Genomic DNA, 17,246 nt, shown 5'->3' with positions numbered 1-17,246 from the left:
AGTTACCCTGGAAACAGGGCCGTCATTTACCCCGGAAACAGGGTGATCCGTTACCCCGGAAACAGGGTGAACAGTTACCCTGGAAACTGGGCAGTCTGTTACCCCGGAAACAGGGCGGTCACTTGCCCTGGAAACAGTGCAGTCAGTTACCCAGGAAACATGGTGATCCGTTGCCCTGGAAACAGGGCAGTCAGTTACACTGGAAACAGGGCAGTCAGTTATCCCGGAAACAGGGCAGTCAGTTATCCCGGAAACAGGGTGATCAGTTACCCTGGAAACAGGGCAGTCAGTTCCCCCGGAAACAGGGCATTCAGTTAGCCCGGAAACAGGGTTATCAGTTACCCTGGAAACAGGGCATTCAGTTAGCCCGGAAACAGGGTTATCAGTTACCCTGGATACAGGGCAGTCAGTTATCCCGGAAACAGGGCAGTCAGTTACCCTGGAAACAGGGCAGTCAGTTATCCTGGAAACAGGGCGGTCAGTTATCCAGTAAACAGGGCAGTCAGTTATCCCGGAAACAGGGCAGTCAGTTATCCTGGAAACAGGGCGGTCAGTTATCCAGTAAAAAGGGCAGTTATTTATCCCGGAAACAGGGCAGTCAGTTATCCTGGAAACAGGGCGGTCTGTTACCCCGGATAATAGGGCGGTCAGTTATCCTGGAAACAAGGAGATCTGTTACCCCGGAAACAGGGCAGTCATTTACCCTGGAAACTGGGCAGTCAGTTACCCTGGAAACAGGATGGTCAGTTACCCTGGAAACAGGGTGATCAGTTATCCTGGAAACAGGGTGGTCAGTTACCCCGGAAACAGGGCACTCAGTTACCCCAGAAACAGGGCGGTCAGTAACCCTGGAAACAGATTAGTCAGTTACCCCGGACACAGGGTGGTCAGTTTTCCCGGAAACAGAGTGATCAGTTATCCTGGAAACAGGGCAGTCAGTTACCCCGGAAACAGGGCAGTCAGTTACCCTGGAAACAGGGCAGTCAGTTATCCCGGAAACAGGGCAGTCAGTTATCCCGGAAACAGGGTGATCAGTTACGCTGGAAACAGGGCAATCAGTTACCCCGGAAACAGGGTGATCAGTTATCCCGGAAACAGGGTAGTCAGTTATCCCGGAAACGGGCTGAGCAGTTACCCTGGAAACTGGGCAGTCAGTTTCCCTGGAAACTGGGCAGTTAGTTACCCTGGAAACAGGGTAGTCAGTTATCCCGGAAACAGGGTGATCAGTTACCCTGGAAACTGGGCAGTCAGTTACCCCGGAAACAGGGCAGTCAGTTACCCTGGAAACAGGTCAGTCAGATACGCTGGAAACTGGGCAGTCAGTTACCCCGGAAACAGGGCAGTTTTTTACACTGGAAACAGGGCACACAGTTATCCCTGAAACAGGGCGGTCAGTTACACTGGAAACAGGGCCGTCATTTACCCCGGAAACAGGGCTGTCAGATACCCGGAAACAGGGTGATCAGTTACCCCGGAAACTGGGAGATCAGTTACCCTGGAAACAGCACTTTCAGTTATCCTGGAAACAGGGTGGTCAGTGACCCTGGAAACAGGGCGGTCAGTTACCCCGGAAACAGGGCGGTCAGTTACCCCGGAAACAGGGTGATCAGTTATCCTGGAAACAGGGCAGTCAGTTAGCCTGGAAACAGGGCAGTCAGTTACCCCGGAAACAGGGTGGGTCAGTTACCCTGGAAACAGGGCAGTCAGTTATCCCGGAAACAGGGCAGTCAGTTATCCCGGAAACAGGGTGATCAGTTACCCTGGAAACAGGGCAGTCAGTTACCCCGGAAGCAGGGCAGTCAGTTACCCTGGAAACAGGGCAGTCATTTCTCCCGGAAACAGGGTGATCAGTTACCCTGGAAACTGGGCAGTCAGTTACCCTGGAAACAGGGCAGTCAGTTATCCCGGAAACAGGGCAGTTAGTTATCCCGGAAACAGGGTGATAATTTACCCTGGAAACTGGACAGTCAGTTAACCTGGAAACAGGGCGGTCAGTGACCCTGGAAACAGGGCAGTCAATTATCCTGGAAACAGGGTGATCAGTTACACTGGAAGGTGGGCTGTCAGTTACCCTGGAAACAGGGCAGTCAGTTACCCTGGAAACTGGGCAGTCAGTTACCCCGGAAACAGGGCAGTTAGTTACCCTGGAAACTGGGCAGTCAGTTACCCTGGAAACTGGGCAGTCAGTTCCCCCGGAAACAGGGCGGTCAGTTGCCCTGGAAACAGGGCAGTCAGTTACCCCGGAAACATGGTGATCCGTTGCACTGGAAACAGGGAGATCACTTACCCTGGAAACATGGCAGTCATTTACACCGGAAACAGGGCAGTCAGTTACCCGGAAATAGGGAGATTAGTTACCCCGGAAACAGGGAGATCGGTTACCCTGGAAACAGGGCTTTCAGTTATCCTGGAAACAGGGTGGTCAGTGACCCTGGAAACAGGGCGGTCAGTTCCCCCGGAAACAGGGCAGTCAGTTACCCCGGAAACAGGGTGATCAGTTATCCTGGAAACAGGGCAGTCAGTTAGCCTGGAAACAGGGCAGTCAGTTACCCCGGAAACAGGGTAAGTCAGTTACCCTGGAAACAGGGCAGTCAGTTATCCCGGAAACAGGGCAGTCAGTTATCCCGGAAACAGGGTGATCAGTTACCCTGGAAACAGGGCAGTCAGTTACCCCGGAAACTGGGCAGACAGTTACCCTGGAAACAGGGCAGTCAGTCACCCTGGAAACTGGTTAGTCAGTTACCCCGGAAACAGGGTGATCTGTTACCCCGGAAACAGGGCAGTCAGTTCCCCTGGGAACAGGGCAGTCAGTTACCCTGGAAACAGGGCAGTCAGTTAACCTGTAAATAGGTAGGTCAGTTATCCTGGAAACAGGGCGGTCAGTAACCCCGGAAACAGGGAGATCAGTTACCCCGGAAACAGGGCAGTCAGTTACCCTGGAAACAGGGGAGTCAGTTATCCTGGAAACAGGGTGGTCAGTGACCCTGGAAACAGGGTGGTCAGTTACCCCGGAAACAGGGTGATCAGTTATCCTGGAAACAGGGCGGTCAGTTACCCCGGAAACAGGGCAGTCAGTTACCCCGGAAACAGGGTGATCAGTTATCCTGGAAACAGGGCAGTCAGTTAGCCTGGAAACAGGGCAGTCAGTTACCCCGGAAACAGGGCAGTCAGTTACCCTGGAAACAGGGCAGTCAGTTATCTTGGAAACAGGGCAGTCAGTTATCCCGGAAACAGGGTGATCTGTTACCCGGGAAACAGGTTATTCAGTTACTCTGGAAACTGGGCAGTCAGTTACCCCGGAAACAGGGCAGTCAGTTATCCCGGAAACAGGGTTATCAGTTACCCTGGAAACAGGGCAGTCAGTTATCCCGGAAACAGGGCAGTCAGTTACCCTGGAAACAGGGAAGTCAGTTACCCCGGAAACTGGGCAGTCAGTTACCCCGGAAACAGGGTGATCAGTTACCCCGGAAACAGGGTGATCAGTTATCCCGGAAACAGGGCAGTTAGTTATCCCGGAAACAGGGTGATAATTTACCCTGGAAACTGGGCAGTCAGTTACCCTGTAAACAGGGCGGTCAGTTACCCTGGAAACAGGGCAGTCAATTATCCTGGAAACAGGGTGATCAGTTACACTGGAAGGTGGGCTGTCAGATTCCCTGGAAACAGAGCAGTCAGTTACCCTGGAAACTGGGCAGTCAGTTACCCCGGAAACAGGGCAGTTAGTTACCCTGGAAACTGGGCAGTCAGTTACCCTGGAAACTGGGCAGTCAGTTCCCCCGGAAATAGGGCGGTCAGTTGCCCTGGAAACAGGGCAGTCAGTTACCCCGGAAACATGGTGATCCGTTGCACTGGAAACAGGGAGATCAGTTCCCCTGGAAACAGGGCAGTCAGTTACCCCGGAAACAGGGCAGTCAGTTACCCGGAAACAGGGAGATCAGTTACCCTGGAAATAGGGCTTTCAGTTATCCTGGAAACAGGGTGGTCAGTGACCCTGGAAACAGGGCGGTCAGTTACCCCGGAAACAGGGCAGTCATTTACCCCGGAAACAGGGAGATCAGTTACCCCGGAAACAGGGTGATCAGTTACCCTGGAAACAGGGGAGTCAGTTATCCTGGAAACAGGGTGGTCAGTGACCCTGGAAACAGGGTGGTCAGTTACCCCGGAAACAGGGTGATCAGTTATCCTGGAAACAGGGCGGTCAGTTACCCCGGAAACAGGGCAGTCAGTTACCCCGGAAACAGGGTGATCAGTTATCCTGGAAACAGGGCAGTCAGTTAGCCTGGAAACAGGGCAGTCAGTTACCCCGGAAACAGGGCAGTCAGTTACCCTGGAAACAGGGCAGTCAGTTATCTTGGAAACAGGGCAGTCAGTTATCCCGGAAACAGGGTGATCTGTTACCCTGGAAACAGGTTATCCAGTTACTCTGGAAACTGGGCAGTCAGTTACCCTGGAAACAGGGCAGTCATTTCTCCCGGAAACAGGGTTATCAGTTACCCTGGAAACAGGGCAGTCAGTTATCCCGGAAACAGGGCAGTCAGTTACCCTGGAAACAGGGAAGTCAGTTACCCTGGAAACTGGGCAGTCAGTTACACCGGAAACAGGGTGATCACTTACCCCGGAAACAGGGCAGTCAGTTATCCCGGAAACAGGGCAGTTAGTTATCCCGGAAACAGGGTGATAATTTACCCTGGAAACTGGGCAGTCAGTTACCCTGGAAACAGGGCGGTCAGTTACCCTGGAAACAGGGCAGTCAATTATCCTGGAAACAGGGTGATCAGTTGCACTGGAAGGTGGGCTGTCAGTTACCCTGGAAACAGAGCAGTCAGTTACCCTGGAAACTGGGCAGTCAGTTACCCCGGAAACAGGGCAGTTAGTTACCCTGGAAACTGGGCAGTCAGTTACCCTGGAAACTGGGCAGTCAGTTCCCCCGGAAACAGGGCGGTCAGTTGCCCTGGAAACAGGGCAGTCAGTTACCCCGGAAACATGGTGATCCGTTGCACTGGAAACAGGGAGATCAGTTACCCTGGAAACAGGGCAGTCAGTTACCCCGGAAACAGGGCAGTCAGTTACCCGGAAACAGGGTGATCAGTTACCCCTGAAACAGGGAGATCAGTTACCCTGGAAATAGGGCTTACAGTTATCCTGGAAACAGGGTGGTCAGTGACTCTGGAAACAGGGCGGTCAGTTACCCCGGAAGCAGGGCAGTCAGTTACCCTGGAAACAGGGCAGTCATTTCTCCCAGAAACAGGGCAGTCAGTTCTCCCGGAAACAGGGTGATCAGTTACCCTGGAAACTGGGCAGTCAGTTACCCTGGAAACAGGGCAGTCAGTTACCCCGGAAACAGGGCAGTCAGTTACCCTGGAAACTGGGCAGTCAGTTATCCCGGAAACAGGGCAGACAGTTATCCCGGAAACAGGGTGATCAGTTACCCTGGAAACAGGGCAGTCAGTTATCCGGGAAACAGGGCAGTCAGTTATCCCGGAAAAAGGGTGATCAGTTACCCTGGAAACTGGGCAGTCAGTTACCCTGGAAACAGGGCAGTCAGTTACCCCGGAAGCAGGGCAGACAGTTACCCAGGAAACAGGGCAGTCAGTGAACCCGGAAACTGGGCAGTCAGTTACCCTGGAAACAGGGCAGTCAGTCACCCTGGAAACTGGTTAGACAGTTACCCCGGAAACAGGGTGAACAGTTACCCCGGAAACAGGGCAGTCAGTAATCCCGGAAACAGGGCAGTCAGTTATCACGGAAACTGGGCAGACAGTTACCCTGGAAACAGGGCAGTCAGTCACCCTGGAAACTGGTTAGTCAGTTACCCCGGAAACAGGGTGATCTGTTACCCCGGAAACAGGGCAGTCAGTTCCCCTGGGAACAGGGCAGTCAGTTACCCTGGAAACAGGGCAGTCAGTTAACCTGTAAATAGGTAGGTCAGTTATCCTGGAAACAGGGCGGTCAGTAACCCCGGAAACAGGGAGATCAGTTACCCCGGAAACAGGGCAGTCAGTTACCCTGGAAACAGGGGAGTCAGTTATCCTGGAAACAGGGTGGTCAGTGACCCTGGAAACAGGGTGGTCAGTTACCCCGGAAACAGGGTGATCAGTTATCCTGGAAACAGGGCGGTCAGTTACCCCGGAAACAGGGCAGTCAGTTACCCCGGAAACAGGGTGATCAGTTATCCTGGAAACAGGGCAGTCAGTTAGCCTGGAAACAGGGCAGTCAGTTACCCCGGAAACAGGGCAGTCAGTTACCCTGGAAACAGGGCAGTCAGTTATCTTGGAAACAGGGCAGTCAGTTATCCCGGAAACAGGGTGATCTGTTACCCGGGAAACAGGTTATTCAGTTACTCTGGAAACTGGGCAGTCAGTTACCCCGGAAACAGGGCAGTCAGTTATCCCGGAAACAGGGTTATCAGTTACCCTGGAAACAGGGCAGTCAGTTATCCCGGAAACAGGGCAGTCAGTTACCCTGGAAACAGGGAAGTCAGTTACCCCGGAAACTGGGCAGTCAGTTACCCCGGAAACAGGGTGATCAGTTACCCCGGAAACAGGGTGATCAGTTATCCCGGAAACAGGGCAGTTAGTTATCCCGGAAACAGGGTGATAATTTACCCTGGAAACTGGGCAGTCAGTTACCCTGTAAACAGGGCGGTCAGTTACCCTGGAAACAGGGCAGTCAATTATCCTGGAAACAGGGTGATCAGTTACACTGGAAGGTGGGCTGTCAGATTCCCTGGAAACAGAGCAGTCAGTTACCCTGGAAACTGGGCAGTCAGTTACCCCGGAAACAGGGCAGTTAGTTACCCTGGAAACTGGGCAGTCAGTTACCCTGGAAACTGGGCAGTCAGTTCCCCCGGAAATAGGGCGGTCAGTTGCCCTGGAAACAGGGCAGTCAGTTACCCCGGAAACATGGTGATCCGTTGCACTGGAAACAGGGAGATCAGTTCCCCTGGAAACAGGGCAGTCAGTTACCCCGGAAACAGGGCAGTCAGTTACCCGGAAACAGGGAGATCAGTTACCCTGGAAATAGGGCTTTCAGTTATCCTGGAAACAGGGTGGTCAGTGACCCTGGAAACAGGGCGGTCAGTTACCCCGGAAACAGGGCAGTCATTTACCCCGGAAACAGGGAGATCAGTTACCCCGGAAACAGGGTGATCAGTTACCCTGGAAACAGGGGAGTCAGTTATCCTGGAAACAGGGTGGTCAGTGACCCTGGAAACAGGGTGGTCAGTTACCCCGGAAACAGGGTGATCAGTTATCCTGGAAACAGGGCGGTCAGTTACCCCGGAAACAGGGCAGTCAGTTACCCCGGAAACAGGGTGATCAGTTATCCTGGAAACAGGGCAGTCAGTTAGCCTGGAAACAGGGCAGTCAGTTACCCCGGAAACAGGGCAGTCAGTTACCCTGGAAACAGGGCAGTCAGTTATCTTGGAAACAGGGCAGTCAGTTATCCCGGAAACAGGGTGATCTGTTACCCTGGAAACAGGTTATCCAGTTACTCTGGAAACTGGGCAGTCAGTTACCCTGGAAACAGGGCAGTCATTTCTCCCGGAAACAGGGTTATCAGTTACCCTGGAAACAGGGCAGTCAGTTATCCCGGAAACAGGGCAGTCAGTTACCCTGGAAACAGGGAAGTCAGTTACCCTGGAAACTGGGCAGTCAGTTACACCGGAAACAGGGTGATCACTTACCCCGGAAACAGGGCAGTCAGTTATCCCGGAAACAGGGCAGTTAGTTATCCCGGAAACAGGGTGATAATTTACCCTGGAAACTGGGCAGTCAGTTACCCTGGAAACAGGGCGGTCAGTTACCCTGGAAACAGGGCAGTCAATTATCCTGGAAACAGGGTGATCAGTTGCACTGGAAGGTGGGCTGTCAGTTACCCTGGAAACAGAGCAGTCAGTTACCCTGGAAACTGGGCAGTCAGTTACCCCGGAAACAGGGCAGTTAGTTACCCTGGAAACTGGGCAGTCAGTTACCCTGGAAACTGGGCAGTCAGTTCCCCCGGAAACAGGGCGGTCAGTTGCCCTGGAAACAGGGCAGTCAGTTACCCCGGAAACATGGTGATCCGTTGCACTGGAAACAGGGAGATCAGTTACCCTGGAAACAGGGCAGTCAGTTACCCCGGAAACAGGGCAGTCAGTTACCCGGAAACAGGGTGATCAGTTACCCCTGAAACAGGGAGATCAGTTACCCTGGAAATAGGGCTTACAGTTATCCTGGAAACAGGGTGGTCAGTGACTCTGGAAACAGGGCGGTCAGTTACCCCGGAAGCAGGGCAGTCAGTTACCCTGGAAACAGGGCAGTCATTTCTCCCAGAAACAGGGCAGTCAGTTCTCCCGGAAACAGGGTGATCAGTTACCCTGGAAACTGGGCAGTCAGTTACCCTGGAAACAGGGCAGTCAGTTACCCCGGAAACAGGGCAGTCAGTTACCCTGGAAACTGGGCAGTCAGTTATCCCGGAAACAGGGCAGACAGTTATCCCGGAAACAGGGTGATCAGTTACCCTGGAAACAGGGCAGTCAGTTATCCGGGAAACAGGGCAGTCAGTTATCCCGGAAAAAGGGTGATCAGTTACCCTGGAAACTGGGCAGTCAGTTACCCTGGAAACAGGGCAGTCAGTTACCCCGGAAGCAGGGCAGACAGTTACCCAGGAAACAGGGCAGTCAGTGAACCCGGAAACTGGGCAGTCAGTTACCCTGGAAACAGGGCAGTCAGTCACCCTGGAAACTGGTTAGACAGTTACCCCGGAAACAGGGTGAACAGTTACCCCGGAAACAGGGCAGTCAGTAATCCCGGAAACAGGGCAGTCAGTTATCACGGAAACAGGGAGATCAGTTACCCTGGAAACAGGGCAGTCAGTTACCCCGGAAACAGGGCTGTCAGTTACCCGGAAACAGGGTGATCAGTTACCCCGGAAACAGGGAGATCAGTTACCCTGGAAACAGCACTTTCAGTTTTCCTGGAAACAGGGTGGTCAGTGACCCTGGAAACAGGGCGGTCAGTTACCCCGGAAAAAGGGCGGTCAGTTACCCCGGAAACAGGGTGATCAGTTATCCTGGAAACAGGGCAGTCAGTTAGCCTGGAAACAGGGCAGTCAGTTACCCCGGAAACAGGGTAAGTCAGTTACCCTGGAAACAGGGCAGTCAGTTATCCCGGAAACAGGGCAGTCAGTTATCCCGGAAACAGGGTGATCAGTTACCCTGGAAACAGGGCAGTCAGTTACCCCGGAAGCAGGGCAGTCAGTTACCCAGGAAACAGGGCAGTCATTTCTCCCGGAAACAGGGCAGTCAGTTCTCCCGGAAACAGGGTGATCAGTTACCCTGGAAACTGGGCAGTCAGTTACCCTGGAAACAGGGCAGTCAGTTATCCCGGAAACAGGGCAGTTAGTTATCCCGGAAACAGGGTGATAATTTACCCTGGAAACTGGACAGTCAGTTAACCTGGAAACAGGGCGGTCAGTTACCCTGGAAACAGGGCAGTCAATTATCCTGGAAACAGGGTGATCAGTTACACTGGAAGGTGGGCTGTCAGTTACCCTGGAAACAGGGCAGTCAGTTACCCTGGAAACTGGGCAGTCAGTTACCCTGGAAACTGGGCAGTCAGTTCCCCCGGAAACAGGGCGGTCAGTTGCCCTGGAAGCAGGGCAGTCAGTTACCCCGGAAACATGGTGATCCGTTGCACTGGAAACAGGGAGATCACTTACCCTGGAAACATGGCAGTCATTTACACCGGAAACAGGGCAGTCAGTTACCCGGAAACAGGGAGATCAGTTACCCCGGAAACAGGGAGATCAGTTCCCCTGGAAACAGGGCTTTCAGTTATCCTGGAAACAGGGTGGTCAGTGACCCTGGAAACAGGGCGGTCAGTTCCCCCGGAAACAGGGCAGTCAGTTACCCCGGAAACAGGGTGATCAGTTATCCTGGAAACAGGGCAGTCAGTTAGCCTGGAAACAGGGCAGTCAGTTACCCCGGAAACAGGGTAAGTCAGTTACCCTGGAAACAGGGCAGTCAGTTATCCCGGAAACAGGGCAGTCAGTTATCCCGGAAACAGGGTGATCAGTTACACTGGAAACAGGGCAGTCAGTTACCCCGGAAACTGGGCAGACAGTTACCCTGGAAACAGGGCAGTCAGTTCCCCTGGGAACAGGGCAGTCAGTTACCCTGGAAACAGGGCAGTCAGTTAACGTGTAAATAGGTAGGTCAGTTATCCTGGAAACAGGGCGGTCAGTAACCCCGGAAACAGGGAGATCAGTTACCCCGGAAACAGGGCAGTCAGTTACCCTGGAAACAGGGGAGTCAGTTATCCTGGAAACAGGGTGGTCAGTGACCCTGGAAACAGGGCAGTCAGTTACCCCGGAAACAGGGCAGTCAGTTACCCGGAAACAGGGTGATCAGTTACCCCTGAAACAGGGAGATCAGTTACCCTGGAAATAGGGCTTACAGTTATCCTGGAAACAGGGTGGTCAGTGACTCTGGAAACAGGGCGGTCAGTTACCCCGGAAGCAGGGCAGTCAGTTACCCTGGAAACAGGGCAGTCATTTCTCCCAGAAACAGGGCAGTCAGTTCTCCCGGAAACAGGGTGATCAGTTACCCTGGAAACTGGGCAGTCAGTTACCCTGGAAACAGGGCAGTCAGTTACCCCGGAAACAGGGCAGTCAGTTACCCTGGAAACTGGGCAGTCAGTTATCCCGGAAACAGGGCAGACAGTTATCCCGGAAACAGGGTGATCAGTTACCCTGGAAACAGGGCAGTCAGTTATCCGGGAAACAGGGCAGTCAGTTATCCCGGAAAAAGGGTGATCAGTTACCCTGGAAACTGGGCAGTCAGTTACCCTGGAAACAGGGCAGTCAGTTACCCCGGAAGCAGGGCAGACAGTTACCCAGGAAACAGGGCAGTCAGTGAACCCGGAAACTGGGCAGTCAGTTACCCTGGAAACAGGGCAGTCAGTCACCCTGGAAACTGGTTAGACAGTTACCCCGGAAACAGGGTGAACAGTTACCCCGGAAACAGGGCAGTCAGTAATCCCGGAAACAGGGCAGTCAGTTATCACGGAAACAGGGAGATCAGTTACCCTGGAAACAGGGCAGTCAGTTACCCCGGAAACAGGGCTGTCAGTTACCCGGAAACAGGGTGATCAGTTACCCCGGAAACAGGGAGATCAGTTACCCTGGAAACAGCACTTTCAGTTTTCCTGGAAACAGGGTGGTCAGTGACCCTGGAAACAGGGCGGTCAGTTACCCCGGAAAAAGGGCGGTCAGTTACCCCGGAAACAGGGTGATCAGTTATCCTGGAAACAGGGCAGTCAGTTAGCCTGGAAACAGGGCAGTCAGTTACCCCGGAAACAGGGTAAGTCAGTTACCCTGGAAACAGGGCAGTCAGTTATCCCGGAAACAGGGCAGTCAGTTATCCCGGAAACAGGGTGATCAGTTACCCTGGAAACAGGGCAGTCAGTTACCCCGGAAGCAGGGCAGTCAGTTACCCAGGAAACAGGGCAGTCATTTCTCCCGGAAACAGGGCAGTCAGTTCTCCCGGAAACAGGGTGATCAGTTACCCTGGAAACTGGGCAGTCAGTTACCCTGGAAACAGGGCAGTCAGTTATCCCGGAAACAGGGCAGTTAGTTATCCCGGAAACAGGGTGATAATTTACCCTGGAAACTGGACAGTCAGTTAACCTGGAAACAGGGCGGTCAGTTACCCTGGAAACAGGGCAGTCAATTATCCTGGAAACAGGGTGATCAGTTACACTGGAAGGTGGGCTGTCAGTTACCCTGGAAACAGGGCAGTCAGTTACCCTGGAAACTGGGCAGTCAGTTACCCTGGAAACTGGGCAGTCAGTTCCCCCGGAAACAGGGCGGTCAGTTGCCCTGGAAGCAGGGCAGTCAGTTACCCCGGAAACATGGTGATCCGTTGCACTGGAAACAGGGAGATCACTTACCCTGGAAACATGGCAGTCATTTACACCGGAAACAGGGCAGTCAGTTACCCGGAAACAGGGAGATCAGTTACCCCGGAAACAGGGAGATCAGTTCCCCTGGAAACAGGGCTTTCAGTTATCCTGGAAACAGGGTGGTCAGTGACCCTGGAAACAGGGCGGTCAGTTCCCCCGGAAACAGGGCAGTCAGTTACCCCGGAAACAGGGTGATCAGTTATCCTGGAAACAGGGCAGTCAGTTAGCCTGGAAACAGGGCAGTCAGTTACCCCGGAAACAGGGTAAGTCAGTTACCCTGGAAACAGGGCAGTCAGTTATCCCGGAAACAGGGCAGTCAGTTATCCCGGAAACAGGGTGATCAGTTACACTGGAAACAGGGCAGTCAGTTACCCCGGAAACTGGGCAGACAGTTACCCTGGAAACAGGGCAGTCAGTTCCCCTGGGAACAGGGCAGTCAGTTACCCTGGAAACAGGGCAGTCAGTTAACGTGTAAATAGGTAGGTCAGTTATCCTGGAAACAGGGCGGTCAGTAACCCCGGAAACAGGGAGATCAGTTACCCCGGAAACAGGGCAGTCAGTTACCCTGGAAACAGGGGAGTCAGTTATCCTGGAAACAGGGTGGTCAGTGACCCTGGAAACAGGGCAGTCAGTTACCCCGGAAACAGGGCAGTCAGTTACCCGGAAACAGGGTGATCAGTTACCCCTGAAACAGGGAGATCAGTTACCCTGGAAATAGGGCTTACAGTTATCCTGGAAACAGGGTGGTCAGTGACTCTGGAAACAGGGCGGTCAGTTACCCCGGAAGCAGGGCAGTCAGTTACCCTGGAAACAGGGCAGTCATTTCTCCCAGAAACAGGGCAGTCAGTTCTCCCGGAAACAGGGTGATCAGTTACCCTGGAAACTGGGCAGTCAGTTACCCTGGAAACAGGGCAGTCAGTTACCCCGGAAACAGGGCAGTCAGTTACCCTGGAAACTGGGCAGTCAGTTATCCCGGAAACAGGGCAGACAGTTATCCCGGAAACAGGGTGATCAGTTACCCTGGAAACAGGGCAGTCAGTTATCCGGGAAACAGGGCAGTCAGTTATCCCGGAAAAAGGGTGATCAGTTACCCTGGAAACTGGGCAGTCAGTTACCCTGGAAACAGGGCAGTCAGTTACCCCGGAAGCAGGGCAGACAGTTACCCAGGAAACAGGGCAGTCAGTGAACCCGGAAACTGGGCAGTCAGTTACCCTGGAAACAGGGCAGTCAGTCACCCTGGAAACTGGTTAGACAGTTACCCCGGAAACAGGGTGAACAGTTACCCCGGAAACAGGGCAGTCAGTAATCCCGGAAACAGGGCAGTCAGTTATCACGGAAACAGGGAGATCAGTTACCCTGGAAACAGGGCAGTCAGTTACCCCGGAAACAGGGCTGTCAGTTACCCGGAAACAGGGTGATCAGTTACCCCGGAAACAGGGAGATCAGTTACCCTGGAAACAGCACTTTCAGTTTTCCTGGAAACAGGGTGGTCAGTGACCCTGGAAACAGGGCGGTCAGTTACCCCGGAAAAAGGGCGGTCAGTTACCCCGGAAACAGGGTGATCAGTTATCCTGGAAACAGGGCAGTCAGTTAGCCTGGAAACAGGGCAGTCAGTTACCCCGGAAACAGGGTAAGTCAGTTACCCTGGAAACAGGGCAGTCAGTTATCCCGGAAACAGGGCAGTCAGTTATCCCGGAAACAGGGTGATCAGTTACCCTGGAAACAGGGCAGTCAGTTACCCCGGAAGCAGGGCAGTCAGTTACCCAGGAAACAGGGCAGTCATTTCTCCCGGAAACAGGGCAGTCAGTTCTCCCGGAAACAGGGTGATCAGTTACCCTGGAAACTGGGCAGTCAGTTACCCTGGAAACAGGGCAGTCAGTTATCCCGGAAACAGGGCAGTTAGTTATCCCGGAAACAGGGTGATAATTTACCCTGGAAACTGGACAGTCAGTTAACCTGGAAACAGGGCGGTCAGTTACCCTGGAAACAGGGCAGTCAATTATCCTGGAAACAGGGTGATCAGTTACACTGGAAGGTGGGCTGTCAGTTACCCTGGAAACAGGGCAGTCAGTTACCCTGGAAACTGGGCAGTCAGTTACCCTGGAAACTGGGCAGTCAGTTCCCCCGGAAACAGGGCGGTCAGTTGCCCTGGAAGCAGGGCAGTCAGTTACCCCGGAAACATGGTGATCCGTTGCACTGGAAACAGGGAGATCACTTACCCTGGAAACATGGCAGTCATTTACACCGGAAACAGGGCAGTCAGTTACCCGGAAACAGGGAGATCAGTTACCCCGGAAACAGGGAGATCAGTTCCCCTGGAAACAGGGCTTTCAGTTATCCTGGAAACAGGGTGGTCAGTGACCCTGGAAACAGGGCGGTCAGTTCCCCCGGAAACAGGGCAGTCAGTTACCCCGGAAACAGGGTGATCAGTTATCCTGGAAACAGGGCAGTCAGTTAGCCTGGAAACAGGGCAGTCAGTTACCCCGGAAACAGGGTAAGTCAGTTACCCTGGAAACAGGGCAGTCAGTTATCCCGGAAACAGGGCAGTCAGTTATCCCGGAAACAGGGTGATCAGTTACACTGGAAACAGGGCAGTCAGTTACCCCGGAAACTGGGCAGACAGTTACCCTGGAAACAGGGCAGTCAGTTCCCCTGGGAACAGGGCAGTCAGTTACCCTGGAAACAGGGCAGTCAGTTAACGTGTAAATAGGTAGGTCAGTTATCCTGGAAACAGGGCGGTCAGTAACCCCGGAAACAGGGAGATCAGTTACCCCGGAAACAGGGCAGTCAGTTACCCTGGAAACAGGGGAGTCAGTTATCCTGGAAACAGGGTGGTCAGTGACCCTGGAAACAGGGTGGTCAGTTACCCCGGAAACAGGGTGATCAGTTATCCTGGAAACAGGGCGGTCAGTTACCCCGGAAACAGGGCAGTCAGTTACCCCGGAAACAGGGTGATCAGTTATCCTGGAAACAGGGCAGTCAGTTAGCCTGGAAACAGGGCAGTCAGTTACCCCGGAAACAGGGCGGTCAGTTACCCTGGAAACAGGGCAGTCAGATATCTTGGAAACAGGGCAGTCAGTTATCCCGGAAACAGGGTGATCTGTTACCCGGGAAACAGGTTATTCAGTTACTCTGGAAACTGGGCAGTCAGTTATCCCGGAAACAGGGCAGTCAGTTACCCTGGAAACAGGGAAGTCTGTTACCCCGGAAACTGGGCAGTCAGTTACCCCGGAAACAGGGTGATCAGTTACCCCGGAAACAGGGCAGTCAGTTATCCCGGAAACAGGGCAGTTAGTTATCCCGGAAACAGGGTGATAATTTACCCTGGAAACTGGGCAGTCAGTTTCCCTGGAAACAGGGCGGTCAGTTACCCTGGAAACAGGGAAGTCAGTTACCCCGGAAACTGGGCAGTCAGTTACCCCGGAAACAGGGTGATCAGTTATCCCGGAAACAGGGCAGTCAGTTATCCCGGAAACAGGGCAGTTAGTTATCCCGGAAACAGGGTGATAATTTACCCTGGAAACTGGGCAGTCAGTTACCCTGGAAACAGGGCGGTCAGTTACCCTGGAAACAGGGCAGTCAATTATCCTGGAAACAGGGTGATCAGTTACACTGGAAGGTGGGCTGTCAGATTCCCTGGAAACAGAGCAGTCAGTTACCCTGGAAACTGGGCAGTCAGCTACCCCGGAAACAGGGCAGTTAGTTACCCTGGAAACTGGGCAGTCAGTTACCCTGGAAACTGGGCAGTCAGTTCCCCCGGAAACAGGGCGGTCAGTTGCCCTGGAAACAGGGCAGTCAGTTACCCCGGAAACATGGTGATCCGTTGCACTGGAAACAGGGAGATCAGTTCCCCTGGAAACAGGGCAGTCAGTTACCCCGGAAACAGGGCAGTCAGTTACCCGGAAACAGGGAGATCAGTTACCCTGGAAATAGGGCTTTCAGTTATCCTGGAAACAGGGTAGTCAGTGACCCTGGAAACAGGGCGGTCAGTTACCCCGGAAACAGGGCAGTCAGTTACCCCGGAAACAGGGAGATCAGTTACCCTGGAAACAGGGCAGTCAGTTACCCTGGAAACAGGGGAGTCAGTTATCCTGGAAACAGGGTGGTCAGTGACCCTGGAAACAGGGCAGTCAGTTACCCCGGAAACAGGGTGATCAGTTATCCTGGAAACAGGGCAGTCAGATAGCCTGGAAACAGGGCAGTCAGTTACCCCGGAAACAGGGCAGTCAGTTACCCTGGAAACAGGGCAGTCAGTTATCTTGGAAACAGGGCAGTCAGTTATTCCGGAAACAGGGTGATCTGTTACCCTGGAAACAGGTTATTCAGTTACTCTGGAAACTGGGCAGTCAGTTGCCCTGGAAACAGGGCAGTCAGTTATCCCGGAAACAGGGTTATCAGTTACCCTGGAAACAGGGCAGTCAGTTATCCCGGAAACAGGGCAGTCAGTTACCCTGGAAACAGGGAAGTCAGTTACCCCGGAAACTGGGCAGTCAGTTACCCCGGAAACAGGGTGATCACTTACCCCGGAAACAGGGCTGTCAGTTATCCCGGAAACAGGGCGATAATTTACCCTGGAAACTGGGCAGTCAGTTACCCTGGAAACAGGGCAGTCAATTATCCTGGAAACAGGGTGATCAGTTGCACTGGAAGGTGGGCTGTCAGTTACCCTGGAAACAGAGCAGTCAGTTACCCTGGAAACTGGGCAGTCAGTTACCCCGGAAACAGGGCAGTTAGATACCCTGGAAACTGGGCAGTCAGTTACCCTGGAAACTGGGCAGTCAGTTCCACCGGAAACAGGGCGGTCAGTTGCCCTGGAAACAGGGCAGTCAGTTACCCCGGAAACATGGTGATCCGTTACACTGGAAACAGGGAGATCAGTTACCCTGGAAACAGGGCAGTCAGTTACCCCGGAAACAGGGCAGTCAGTTACCCGGAAACAGGGTGATCAGTTACCCCGGAAACAGGGAGATCAGTTACCCTGGAAATAGGGCTTACAGTTATCCTGGAAACAGGGTGGTCAGTGACCCTGGAAACAGGGCGGTCAGTTACCCCGGAAGCAGGGCAGTCAGTTACCCTGGAAACAGGGCAGTCATTTCTCCCAGAAACAGGGCAGTCAGTTCTCCCGGAAACAGGGTGATCAGTTACCCTGGAAACTGGGCAGTCAGTGACCCTGGAAACAGGGCAGTCAGTTACCCCGGAAACAGGGCAGTCAGTTACCCGGAAACAGGGTGATCAGTTACCCCTGAAACAGGGAGATCAGTTACCCTGGAAATAGGGCTTACAGTTATCCTGGAAACAGGGTGG

Source organism: Heterodontus francisci, chromosome 16, assembly GCF_036365525.1.
Source record: "Heterodontus francisci isolate sHetFra1 chromosome 16, sHetFra1.hap1, whole genome shotgun sequence".
Lineage (NCBI taxonomy): Eukaryota > Metazoa > Chordata > Chondrichthyes > Heterodontiformes > Heterodontidae > Heterodontus > Heterodontus francisci.
Note: the sequence above shows the minus strand (reverse complement) of the source record.